Source organism: Pantherophis guttatus, chromosome 5 (genome assembly GCF_059756535.1).
Source record: "Pantherophis guttatus breed Tessera chromosome 5, ASM5975653v1, whole genome shotgun sequence".
Classification (NCBI taxonomy): domain Eukaryota; kingdom Metazoa; phylum Chordata; class Lepidosauria; order Squamata; family Colubridae; genus Pantherophis; species Pantherophis guttatus.
In genome coordinates this window covers 109,449,503-109,463,173 of record NC_142067.1, presented here as the reverse complement: position 1 = coordinate 109,463,173, position 13,671 = coordinate 109,449,503, and positions in this window count along the sequence as shown.

Here is a 13,671-nt window from a genome sequence, read left to right as displayed (position 1 = left end):
TTTAAGTCCCATGGACTTCAACTCCCAGAATTCCTCAGCCAGCAAAGCTTTTTACTGGCTGAGGAATTCTGGGAGTTGAAGTCCACAGGTCTTAAAGTTGCCAAGGTTGGAGACCTCTGCTCTACAATCATCACTAACCTCAATCCTATCAATATTTTTGATAAAGTGAGGTATATAAAACAGCAGTGAAATCCCCCCGGTTGTATCTGGTTTGCTGAACCGGTAGCACCGGCAGCGGGAAGCTCAGCCCACCCGCTGGGACTTATGCCCCTTTTTTTACCATCTGCACATACGCAGAAGATTTTGCGCATGCGCAGAAGAGGTACATGTGCGCTACCAGGGTGGATTTGATTTAAATCGAGTTGATTTAAATCACAATTTAAATCATGATTTAAATCACTAGTAAAAAGGCTTGATTTAAATCAACTCGATTTAAATCATAATTTTTAAAGAGCAACTGTCATCTCTGCTACTCCTTTGACCCACTGTTGACTCACCGATAGTCCCAGTGTTGCAGAATATACAGCCTCATGCTACATAACTAAGCTCCATTTCATGCTGAATAAACTAAATTATTTATGTATCTTAAATAAAAAACTATCTTACAATAATTTTTACCCCAAAAGTTTTTTATTAAAATAAATTCGATAAAAATCAAAAAAATCTGATTTAAATAAAAAAAAATCTGATTTTTTGATTTTTTAAAAAAAAAAATCACTGATTTTTATGCAACCTGTGCACTACCAGTGCACGCGCTCCCGAGCACACCCGTTCCCAAACTGGTAACAAAGGTAAGTGGATTTCACGGCTGATATAAAACAAACAAACGAAGTCAATTGTTTTTTCAAGAATTATCATTTTGTAGTTTTTTATGCCTGTGCTTCAGAAATGTTGAGTCTCTTATTTCTGTGTATTCCTGTATTCGACCCTATATTCATACAAATTATCCCTCCCCCTCAAAAAATATGAATGAAATGCCTCCGAGATATTAAAGATTTCCCTTCTGAAATAAAGCCTACCTTGCTTTTATACTGCAGGTACAGTCACATAAAACTATTTAGGCTACTAAGGTGATCATATAAAACGACAAAGGTGAATCTTTCACAATGTATATATCCTTACCAGGCTATTTATCTGAAAAGTTATCCATTTGTCTTCAGACCAAGGATTTCAGATGGCAATCTTTTCTTGCTTTCTACCATAGGAAGAGGGTGAGGATGCAGGAAACATCTCTTTTCTTCCTGACTCAAAGCTGTCCCATTTTACTGACATGTGTCTCAAGCATCAGGCATCAATTAAAGGTAAATGCCACAAAACAGCTTTAGACTTAGGTTTTATGTATTTATATAATTTAGGTTCGTTAAGAGGAACATAAGAGCCTTGGTGGCGCAGCAGACTAAAGTGCTGTTAAGTAGCACCAGCTGCCTGCAATTACTGCAAGTTCGAATCTCACCAGGCTCAAGGTTGACTCAGCCTTCCATCCTTTCGAGGTAGGTAAAATGAGGACCCGGATTGTGGGGGCAATAAACTGACTTTGTATAAAAAAGAACACCGCTTAGGGAGCGCCCGAAAGCACTACTAAGCAGGTATATACAAAAGTATGAAGGCTATAGTTTAACGCATTGTAAGCTGCCCTGAGTCTCCAGAGAAGGGCGGCATATAAATTGAACCAGTAAATAAATAAATAAATAAATAAACATTAAACTGTTATGGAGTCAAAAACAGCTGATGCTTGGGAATAGGCTGAGGAAAAAAAAATGTGTATAGCACATTGTTCACATTTATTTAAGTGTTTAAAAAATCTGAGGTATAGGCTTTGGAGCAGGGGTGAAATCCAACAGGTTCTGACAGGTTCTGGAGAACCAGTAGCGGAAATTTTGAGTAGTTTGGAGAACCAGAAAATACCACCTCTGGCTGACCCCCAAGTGGGGTGGGAATAGAGATTTTGCAATATCCTTCCCCTGGAGTGGGGAGGGAATGGAGATTTTGCAGTATCCTTCCCCTGGAGTGGGGAGGGAATGGAGATTTTGGAGTATCCTTCCCCTGGAGTGGGGAGGGAATGGAGATTTTGCAGTATCCTTCCCCTGGAGTGGGGAGGGAATGGAGATTTTGGAGTATCCTTCCCCTGGAATGGGGAGGGAATGGAGATTTTGCAGTATCCTTCCCCTGGAGTGGGGAGGGAATGGAGATTTTGCAGTATCCTTCCCCTGGAGTGGGGAGGGAATGGAGATTTTGCAGTATCCTTCCCCTGGAATGGGGAGGGAATGGAGATTTTGGAGTATCCTTCCCCTGGAATGGGGAGGGAATGGAGATTTTGCAGTATCCTTCCCCTGGAATGGGTAGGGAATGGAGATTTTACAGTATCCTTCCCCTGCCACGCCCACCAAGCCACACCACGCCCACCAAGCCATGCCCACAGAACGCTAGTAAAAAAAATTGGATTTCACCACTGCTTTGGAGTAGATAAAAGACTGAAAAAGAGCCATGTTGCTGAAGAAAAACCTTCAACGTAACACTCTGGAGTGTCTCTAGAACTAAAAACAGGGACAAAGTGTCTTGCTCATAAAGTTTATAGACAATTTTATAGAAAATTCAAAAGATATTTTCGTGCCTGCTTTTAAATGAAATGAATGCAAGAATATTTCACTTAAATCTTGGAGCCGGGGGAGAATTTGTTTCCTTTTTTTAAAAAAAATCATTTGACTTACTAGAGAACTGGAAAATTCTTTGACGTACTGATTTGGATCCACTCAGGTGTTAATAAAATAAATAAAATAAAAATAAAAGTTATTATAGTGAGTTATCTGTGACACCAACAAGCCCTTTGGGTCTTCTGTGTTATTTAATCATAGTCCACCCAGTAACTGTGTAGGTGAACTCCTGACAGCAAACCAAATTTATTAGTATTGTCTGTCGTGTACATATGCATGTTCTGTCATCTTTGAAGTGGTAAACAGGAAATAACTAATGTTGTAACCCAATTTCATTTCACAATGTTAACTTTTTTTCCCTCTCGTTCCCATTGTATAAGGATCAGGGATGCTATTCAGCAAGTTCTGACAGGTTCTGGAGAACCGGTAGCGGAAATTTTGAATAGTTTGGAGAACCGGCAAATACCACCTCTGGCTGGCCCCAGAGTGGACTGGGAATGGAGATTTTGCAATATCCTTCCCCCAGGAGTGGGGAGGGAATGGGGATTTTGCAGTATCCTTCCAATGGAGTGGGGTGGGAATGGACATTTTGCAATATCCTTCCCCCAGGAGTGGGGAGGAAATGGGGATTTTGCAGTATCCTTCCCCTGGAGTGATGTGGGAATGGAGATTTTGCAATATCCTTCCCCTGGACTGGGGTAGGAATGGAGATTTTGCAATATCCTTCACCTGCCATGCCAACCAAGCCACTCCCACCAAGCCACACCCACAGAACTGGTAGTAAAAAAAAATTGAATCCCACCACTGATAAGGATGCATAGAGTACCCAATGTTATAGAGATCCATAATCAGCTGATGTATATAAATTGTGTTTACAAATCTTATTACAGGTAGTCCTCAACTTACAACAGTTTGTTTAGTGACCATTCAAAATTACAACAGCACTGAAAAAAGTGACTGACGACCATTTCTCTCACTTACGACCCTTGCAGCATCCCCATGGTCACGTGATGTACATTCAGATGATTGACAACTGGTTCATATTTATGACAGTCACAGAGTCCCGGGTTCATGGGATCCCCTTTTGTGACCTTCTGACAAGCAAAGTCAATGGGGAAACCAGATTCACTTAACAACTTTGTGACTAATTTAACAACTGCAGTGGTTCGCTTAACCAATGTGGCAAGAAAAGTCATAAAATGGGGCAAACCTTATTTAACAAATGTCTTATTTAGCAAACATGAATTCTGGGCTCTGAGGACCACCTTTACAAGGACTCTCTAGTCTCTTCAATAACTTGCTATTGCCTACTCTACTCTACTCTACTCTACTCTACTCTACTCTATTCTATTCTATTCTATTCTTATCTCACTGCATTTCCATGTTTAACTACCAAATAACAGTGAATGAAAGCCTTGTCAATTATTAAATGGTGGCCTTGAAGGGGATCCTTGGAGCTCTCTGAGATAGCTTGTTTTCTTGCAGACTTTCATTACCCAAACTAGGTATCATCATCAGTGCTAGCGGTGGGCTTGCGGTTGTTCATTGCAATGATCTTGCAACAAGGCTATCTCACCTGATTGAGCCCAAAAATAACTTTGAAAGCACCACTGATGTCCTTGAATACCTTTTAGATCTTTGAAAAAAATGGGTGAGATGTAAGTTGCAGATGGAATGTTGCTTCTTATCCCATCTGCAAATGAAGTGGTCACAACTTTAATAGCCTATTATAAAAGTCAAAAGCATGACCCCAGGAATCTCTTTGTTTTGTTCTATTGGATCTATTTAATTTGGGCCAGTGGTGGAATTCAAATATTTTTACTACCGGTTCTGTGTGTGTGTGTGTGGCTTGGTGGGCGTAGCTTAGTGGGCGTGGCAGGGGAAGGATACCGCAAAATCCCACCCCACTCCAGAGGAAGAATACTGCAAAATCCCCATTCCCTCCCCACTCCTGGGGGAAGGATATTGCAAAATCTCCATTCCTACCCCACTCTGGGGCCAGCCAGAGGTGGTATTTGCCGGTTCTCCGAACTACTCAAAATTTCCGCTACTGGTTCTCCAGAACCTGTCAGAACCTGCTGAATAGCACCCCTGATTTGGGCTCTTAATTCTATCAACACCTCATATTCTAATCTAGTAATGTATGCAGTCATTTATTTGATGTCATAGTTATTTTCAGCCCTATTCTGTCAGTAGCGATGCTGCAAAATCTAAAGGAAAAAAAAAATAACAAGAGAGGGACTATAGAACTTTTCCTGAAGCTGTCAAAATCCCCATATTTAAAGAGGTGGCAATATTTCTCATGACATAATGCCATCTAGAGGTAGACTGAAGTTTTACCTTGGAGCAAGGTGAATTATCGTCCTTTTCCAGCATGAAACGGAGAGAATGACGGGGATTTGGGACTTTGCTTATATCTTGCTCCATTGAGGACAGAAGAAAGTTTATCACTTACCTTAAAAAGCAGAAACATCAGGTGGATGAAGTGAGTCTAGTCTTTTCTTCCTACAATGTGTGACAGAAAAAGGCATCACTTCCTACCTCAACATAACGTATCTCTGTGTTTATCCATCTCATCCCATTCTTATATCTCTTTCAGTTTGACAAGTGAGAATATCCCTCAGAATTTCATGTCAACCTTGAAACTCCAGCTGTCCTGTTGATTCTGGATTTTTATATTTTTCCTCAGATTTTTAATCAAAGAGGCTAGCTATGGGGTAGAAACTCATGCTAGAGTTTTAATTTTTAACTTTCAATTCGTTCTCAAGGGCTTCTGGGTAATTTCGCATCTTCTTGTCCCAGGTGCCCCTGCATTAATGGAGAAAAGTGTGTATTTTTGTTTTTACAAAAATTAAGTGCAAAACAGGTTACTTCATTTTAAATGGTACTCTAAGACTGGGCTGGTTTTTCAAAAGGAGATATTTGCAAATGATGTCATTCTTAGTGGCAATCTTGCAGCTGAATCCCCCCCCCCACACACACACACATACCCCTCTAGTTATATGTATGAAATAGTGGGAGATAACTTTTATCTCCCTCAATTTTCATTTGTCTAATTGCTACGTACAGTATAATCACTAGAGGGCAGCACAAACATAAATGCATTGCCTGAGTTATGTTGAAAATAGCTGTAGTTTTAAGAACAAGTCTATTCTTTGCTTAATGGATACTGCCTATAGATTGCCCATTCTGTGTGTGTCTGTGTCTGTGTCTGTGTCTGTGTCTGTCTGTCTGTCTCTCTGTCTTTTTGCTTGATTTGAAGCTTGATTTTGTAGTTGTTGCTTGCTTGGCCATTTCAAACTGTGCATTCAAATAAGCAATTTCAGGCACTGGAACACATTATTATTATTTTTCTCTACACAGTGATCATTTCAAAGCAGACAATGATCTGCTCCTTATTGTTTGATGTGCAGGCATGCTATACATAGCGTGCAGCATATCAAACACGGCAGATAAAGCACATTCCAGAGCCTCTAATTATATCCTCACACCAAAAGGAATAGAGAGATACACGCTTTTATTCAGAATGTCTGTTTCAGAAGTTGCTCTCCAGATACCCTAAGGGATGTGCTGTTCAACAATTTGTTGCTGTTTCTCTTGCAGCAAGATTGACATGACTTCCAGTCTGGAAAGAACATATATATATATATATATTTCCGTGGGTTGACAGCAACCTCGTGGTTATTTAGATCAGACCCCTAAATTCTATTCTGCAAACATTTCTTGTGGTTGAAGCCTCAGCTTTGGAAACCTAAGATAACATCTGTGTTTTTCTTTTTCCCAACGACCACAAAGAAGGGGTTATAGTATCCCATTTGTTTTCCAATTTGAAGCCCTAGAATCAGCGGTGAAATGCACTTACCTTCACTACCAGTTCGGAAATATCAGCGCACATGCCTCTTCTGCGCATGCGCAGAGCCTTCAAAAGGGTCAAAAACCAGACATAATGAGGTCCTGGTGGGTGGGCGGAGCCTCCCGCCACCAGCCCTACCGGTTCGCATGAGCCAGATAGATCCAGCTGGATTTCACCACTGCTATGAATATACTTTACTCATTTACTCATGGTAAAGCGATCCAAACTAGACTGCAGAAAATACGACTTCAGCAACAGAGTGATCAATGCCTGGAATGCACTACCTGACTCTGTGGTTTCTTCCCCAAATCCCCAAAACTTCATTTTATTTATTTATTTATTTGTTTCAATTTGTATACCGCCCTTCTCCAACAGGACTCAGGGCGGAGAACAGCCAGAATAAAAACAAAACATACAAAATTGAAAAACAGTTTAAAATAATTAAATATTTTTGGCCGCAGTTTTAAAACAAACCCAATTTAAAATCAATTAAATTTAACCCAAAAACTGTGGGATCAAGCCAGCCTGGCTAAATAAGTTTTCAGGGCCCGACGAAAAATCCGGAGGTCTGATATTGTACGTATCTCTGGGGGGAGGTTGTTCCAGAGGGCGGGCACCGCTACAGAGAAGGCTCTCCCCCTAGGGGTCGCCAGCCGACACTGTCTGGCGGACGGCACCCTGAGGAGGCCCACTCTGTGTGAGCGTACTGGCCGGTGGGAGGCTATTGGTGGCAGAAGGCGGTCTTGTAAATACCCCGGCCCTAAGCCATGGAGCGCTTTAAAGGTGGTCACCAACACCTTGAAGCGCACCCAGAAGACCACCGGGAGCCAGTGCAGCTCGCGCAGGAGAGGTGTCACATGGGAGCGCCCCATCGCTCCCATAATCCCCTGTGCGGCTGCATTCTGGACCAGCTGGAGCCTCCGGGTGCACCCAGGGGGAGCCCCATGTAGAGAGCATTGCAGTAGTCCAGGCGGGAGGTGACCGTGCGTAGGGAGTCCCGATCTAGAAAGGGACGCAACTGGCGTATCAGGCGAACCTGATAAAAAGCCCCCTTGGCCACGGCCGTCAAATGGTCTTCTAAAGACAGCCGTGCACTTTAACCTTAGACTGTCTACTGTTGACCTCACCCCATTCCTAAGAGGTCTGTAAGGGGAGTCCATAAGCGCACCAGCCCTGTCCTAATGTTTTCTTTTATTTGCATCCTTTTCATGTATTTATAATTATGTTTACACTTGTAACTGTCATAAAATACATGCTTGACAAAATAAATAAATAAATAAATAAATATATGCAGGCATCATCAAACTGAATATGAAGATACCAAAGAAGGCCAAACAAGAAATAATTGATAAAGCAAGGTGTGTTTTTTTTTTTTAACCAGTTAATTTAGGAGATTCAGATTAACACCGGCTGGGGAATTCTGTGAGTTGAAGTCTACACACTTTAAAGTTGCCCAGTTTGAAAAAAAAAAAAAAATGTGTCAAAGGAAATAGAAAGTGAACAATCAGGAAGAAGCATGCACTTTTGCAATTTCTGAATTAAGTTTATACTGTGTCAAAGGGAAGCAAAATATCCTAGAGAAGAGAGCAGTACATTAAAATCTGGACTGGGTACCAATGTTCATCCTAGTTCTGGTGATACCAGTAAGCCAATCGCAACTTGAAAAATGATGAGGTTAACAAAGGGCCTAGCTGAGAAAGCCACAAGCAATCTGTTCCTGTGAATAGTGTAACATGAGCCATGAGCCACTGGAGAACAATGAAGAGAGGAGATTGATGACTGGATTCCCCCCCCCACAACCCTGCTTGTTTTCTAAGAGGGAAGAGAGAAAAAAAGAAAACTTGGACTGAAGAGCAAGAGAATGTTCTCCATACAAACCCCCTTTCGATAATCATTTCTTCTTCTAAATGGGGCTGGGAAAATGTAGTTGCAGCTCTAGAAATAGGTTGTCCCTTTGCTTCTTAAGAAAGAGGAGGAAAAGAGCTGCTATTTAATCCATTTGATAGACCACGCTATTTGATCTCTTCCATTTCACAGATTTATGACAAGGATTCATCAGGAGAAGCCATGAAAACATTATTTTGAGAGGAAGAGTGGGATGCAAACGTAATAAATACATGGATGAGGAAAGCAGTTATACCTGATGGTTTTCTTTTCTTGATACTAGAAATGATAATCTTGGAGACAAAGAGCCATTTTGGAGAATGGCCACCATGAAAGAAAGTAGGAAGCTGGAGAGAACACTGTAATAGCTGGACTGAGCATGCAGGACAAAAAGTTGGAGGTTACAAGGACTTCACCCAATGTCTGTGAGTTTATATAACTGAGGTGTGCCTCCTGCCTTGACATTTATGTGGTAAGTACTTCCAACATCACCTGTCTTCTTCTCAGATAACTCTTTCCTGGCCTCTTCTCCCCAATCTGTTATGACAGATACAATGCTCACAGCCTGTGTGCCTTATGGAGAAAAGGTGGAGAAAGACAGAATTGTAATAAAGTATGTAACACCACACAAGCATTAAGGAAGCATTAAGGCATTTACTAATCTTCCTTGGAGTAGACCAAACCCACAAGAGATACATAGGATCGAATTTCATTTTTTTTTAAAAAAAATAGTGTTAAAATGTCTTATTGGTTTTGAATAGCCCTTTACATAAAACTTTCATTGGTTGTGAAGTCAGAAACATTGTCTGACTCCAGGTACTTATTATCATATGTGGTGGACATGTATGAAAGCAAGAAAATATTGGACAAAAATACACACATGATTGGAGAAGTTGACTAAGCAACATATAGACTTAAAACCAGAAATATTTTTGTTAGGTATACCAGAAAGTTATAACAAAAGGGACTATATATTTAATGTTACATGTACTGACAGCAGCAAGAATTGTATTTGCACAATATTGGAAAAATGAGAACACCCCATCAGATGAAAATATAATCCAGAAAATATTGGATTGTGCAGATGGATAGATTGACATTGAAAATGAAAGATAAAGGAGACACAGAATACTATTTAACATGGAATAGGTTTTATCAATAGGTAGAAATTAGATGAAGAAAGAGCATTGTTATGATTAAGTAAAATATGAATGTTTCTATAATTATAAGTATGCTAATATAATTAATAGGAACATAAATAAGCAAATATAATTATAAATATGGTTAGAATTATTCTCTTGTGTTATTATTATTACTATCAGTATATGTGTTATTTTTTCTTTCTTGTCTTTCATAAAATGATATGCCCGAACAATACACTGTATTCAAAATATTTATATATACATTAAAAAAACATGACTGGAAAAAAAAAACCCATTAGCCTGCTAAAATCACCACCAGCAACTTAGAAACTCAAAACAATAACTTGAAAACATACAAAGATTGAGTAAATAAATGTCCGTGGAGGTGGTTTCTTTTTAGAAGAACTCAGTTATAAAATGGTTCCAATTTGCACACACAAGAATTCAAGTTTGTGTAGAGACAGTAAATACCAAAAACAGACTAAGAGGCTCAAGCCCAGTGAAAAACTGATTTGACAACACAATTCTAGCTAACCCTTTTCCTATTTCTCATAATTCTCATAATTCTCTGATCCTGGAAACAGATTATTATCTCTGCCAATTCATTAACTCTAAAAAAATGTTTCTTCCTGCAAATCTCAACTTTAATCAGAGTTTTGATCTTTGGTCTTATTTTCCCCGCCCCTCCCTTGCCCTCTCTACCTCCCCAGAAGCTTCTGGTATCACAACTGCCACTAAAACAACACACTCTTAGTTGAGTCCCCTGTCCCAAAGAATACTTAAGTCTTGAAACTCCATCAGTGCAGAGAATGGAGAAAGAGTTTCATCTGCACTTAGCTTTTGATGTTGACACTCATCTCCAAATTGGAAAAGGCAGTAGGTGAAATTGTTATAGGGCAAGGTTTGAGAAGGCAACCTCTTCCAAACACCCACTTTGGTAACACCTATCTGCACTGCTTCACCACTCCACACAGCACACTGAGTTCCAGCTGTTTTGTGTAGTGGAATAGTGGCACGGAAAGTGTTTTGAAAAACCACATCTTGCTCAATCAGAGAGCTCTAAGGTGCAGGTCACAGAGTTTTCCTTTTAGACATCCTGTTTCTTCCGTGAAGCTCGACTGTGAGATGTTGACTCTGCTGGTAACTCTGGTAAACTAATTTATTCTACCCATCGCACAGAGCACTTTTTAAAGAGACAAGTGTGAATGCATTCAGACCAGGGGTGAAATCCAACAGGTTCTGACAGGTTCTGGAGAACCGGTAGTGGAAATTTTGAGTAGTTCGGAGAACCGGTAGCGGAAATTTTGAGTAGTTCGGAAAAAAGGCAAATAACACCTCTGGCTGGTCCTAGAGTGGGATGGAAATGAAGATTTTGCAGTATCCTTCCCCTGGAGTGGGGTGGAAATGGAGATTTTGCAGTATCCTTCCCCTGCTACGCCCACCAAGCCATCACGCCCATCAACTCACGCCCACAGAACCGGTAGTAAAAAAATTTGAATTTCACCACTGATTCAGACATGCATCAATCCTAATATCAACATAAGACCTTACTTATATTAATTATACTGTTGACACTAAAATGATTCTCAGATTTCAAGAGTATTATTAATACTTTCTAAAAAGAACCACCTGGATAAATCCTGCCTGTTTTTTAAAAAAATTGTTATCATTAGTTTGGAAAAGTTTTGTAAAATGTTATGAATCACAATTGTGGCAAACAAGCATAACGAAAACCAAAAACTTTTCTAGCCTACATCAGTTGACCAAACATAAATGAACTGGTTTCAGATAGACTGATTGATATTAAGTTTGAATTCTGTGAAGGAAAAAAGAAAACGCAAGTCAGTTTATCTCTAACAGTGCTTTCCAACCATGTCTTTTCAAACGCATGCTAAAAATAGCCCTTGTTTAGAAGCAAGATCATATATTCATTATTTACCAATTGTATGCTTTTTAAGAAACTTGCTTCTTACTTTACCATTTCTCTACTGGCATCACCCTAAATCTAATTGCTGATTTAAGTATCAAAATGACAACCCTGTTAGTAACATTCCATTCAATCCTCTGTGCATTTACAAAGGCTTTCAGTAGACTCTATATCTTAGTTTGCATTCTTAATATGAAAACAAATCCTACTGAATTTTTGAGAAAACATATGGTAAATTGGGTTGCCCTATCACAGTGTTTCCCAAACTTTTGACATATGTGTACCCCTTCTATAATTTTCGTAACGCTGAGTACCCCTCATAAAAAACATATGGTACCCCTGGGGGTACGCGTACCACACTTTGGGAAACACTTAGATAACACTGCAATTCTCCGGTGTTTAAACAGCTCCGCGGCTCAACGTCAACTGTTAATGTTCCCGCAGTTTAAAAATGGCCGAACCTGAGCTGCACGAAGGATGCGCAGAAGTTCCCGCCATAATGAGTTGCGATACGATGTACGATGGCCCCAGTTCCCGTGTAAAAACTGCGATACGCACCTATTTCTTTCCTTGTTCTGTGGGCGCAGCTAAGCACGGTGCAGTGGATATTCCCACGTGATCCCCACCAAACTCTGGTGCAATGCGTACCCCCACCAAACTCTTCCCGTACCCCTGGGGGTACGCGTACCACACTTTGGGAAACACTGCCCTATCAGAATCCCAACTTTTGGAGATTCTGGTGATATGGAGATGGTACCTAACACCACGTAAATTAAATCAAATAGATGGTAAATATACAAATATTTGTTGGAGGTGCAAGAAAGAGGTTGGAACATATAAACATATGTGGTGGGATTGTGACAGTGCACAAAAAATATGGGGCATGGTGTTTAGAGAAATTAAAGCACTTTTGATTGTAAATTTAGACATGTCACCGAGAATTGCATTACTGTTGCTGGTGGAAAAATGGGATATAAATGAAACAAAACAGGAATTGATTGTAAATTTGATAATGGCAGCTAGATTAGTGATGGCTAAATATTGGGGACGAAATTGGGATATTCAAAGAAATGAGTGATATTATGAAATTTGGAGTATGGGAACAAATGATAAATTAACAACAGAAATTAAATTTTAAAAAGGGATGATCAAAGCAAACAATTATAATGAAATATGGGTGGATTTTATAAAATCACTGTTGGTGGAAGGCAAAGGGAATAAACCTACTCAAGAATATATGTTGTTTTGGAGGGGATAAGGGCAAAATTGGAATGTATTGTATATCTTTTAGTTGTTATAGACGAAGAAATATAAAAGGGAGGGAACTGTCTCTAGGGGTTGGGGGTGCACTGTAATATTATTTTTTCCTTTTTCTTTTTTTCATTTTTTTGTGTTTAGATGTATATATAATATGTTTGTATTATTTGTATTAAATTTTTTTTAAAAAAAAACAAAAATAAAAAAAGAATCCCAGCTTTTGGGCCAATTATGAATTATCCCAGCCATCTTTTCATGCTCCAAGTGTTATTGTTTGGTATTTTTTCCTTATAAGGCTGCCTATGAATATTACAAAGTACAACAAATAGATATGTGACAATTTGGGGAAAGGAAATGAAGTTGTCCAAGAGAACATTTTTAACAGAGGCAATTTCTCAAGTCTTTATTTTTATTAAAATGACAAACTGGTTTGCATTAACTAGTCTACAAAGAAATTTAATTCAGTACAGAGAGTAGATAATAATTTACTTGATTATTATACCCCTCCAGCTTTAATTGTAATACTTTCAGTTTGGGTAACTTGGCTGAATAAGCAGGTGGCATTTAATAACCAAGGTGTGTGTCATTTGTCACTGTCTCAGCTGCTTGTATCACATAAAATTCATTCCATCATCCATCACCTCTCTTAAGACAAATGGTAATATTGTCTCTGGTCCATGTAGGATATTCTCTCTCCTGTGCCTTGCTTCCATTTCCTGCAATGCATCAGCAGGATGGCATCAAACGCTTCCAAGCTCTCCATCTCTTCCAAGGAAAGCGACAGAATATCAAACATCTCTCTTTAGCAAGACTTTACGAGAGTTCTTTTTATGAAAAATACCAGTTGTTCACAATTTGAAAGAAAACTTCACCGATGATTGAGAATAAAATAATCAGAGAATAAATGAGCATCGCAGCAAGCTTCCACAGCACACAACTTAAAATCTAGATTTGAAG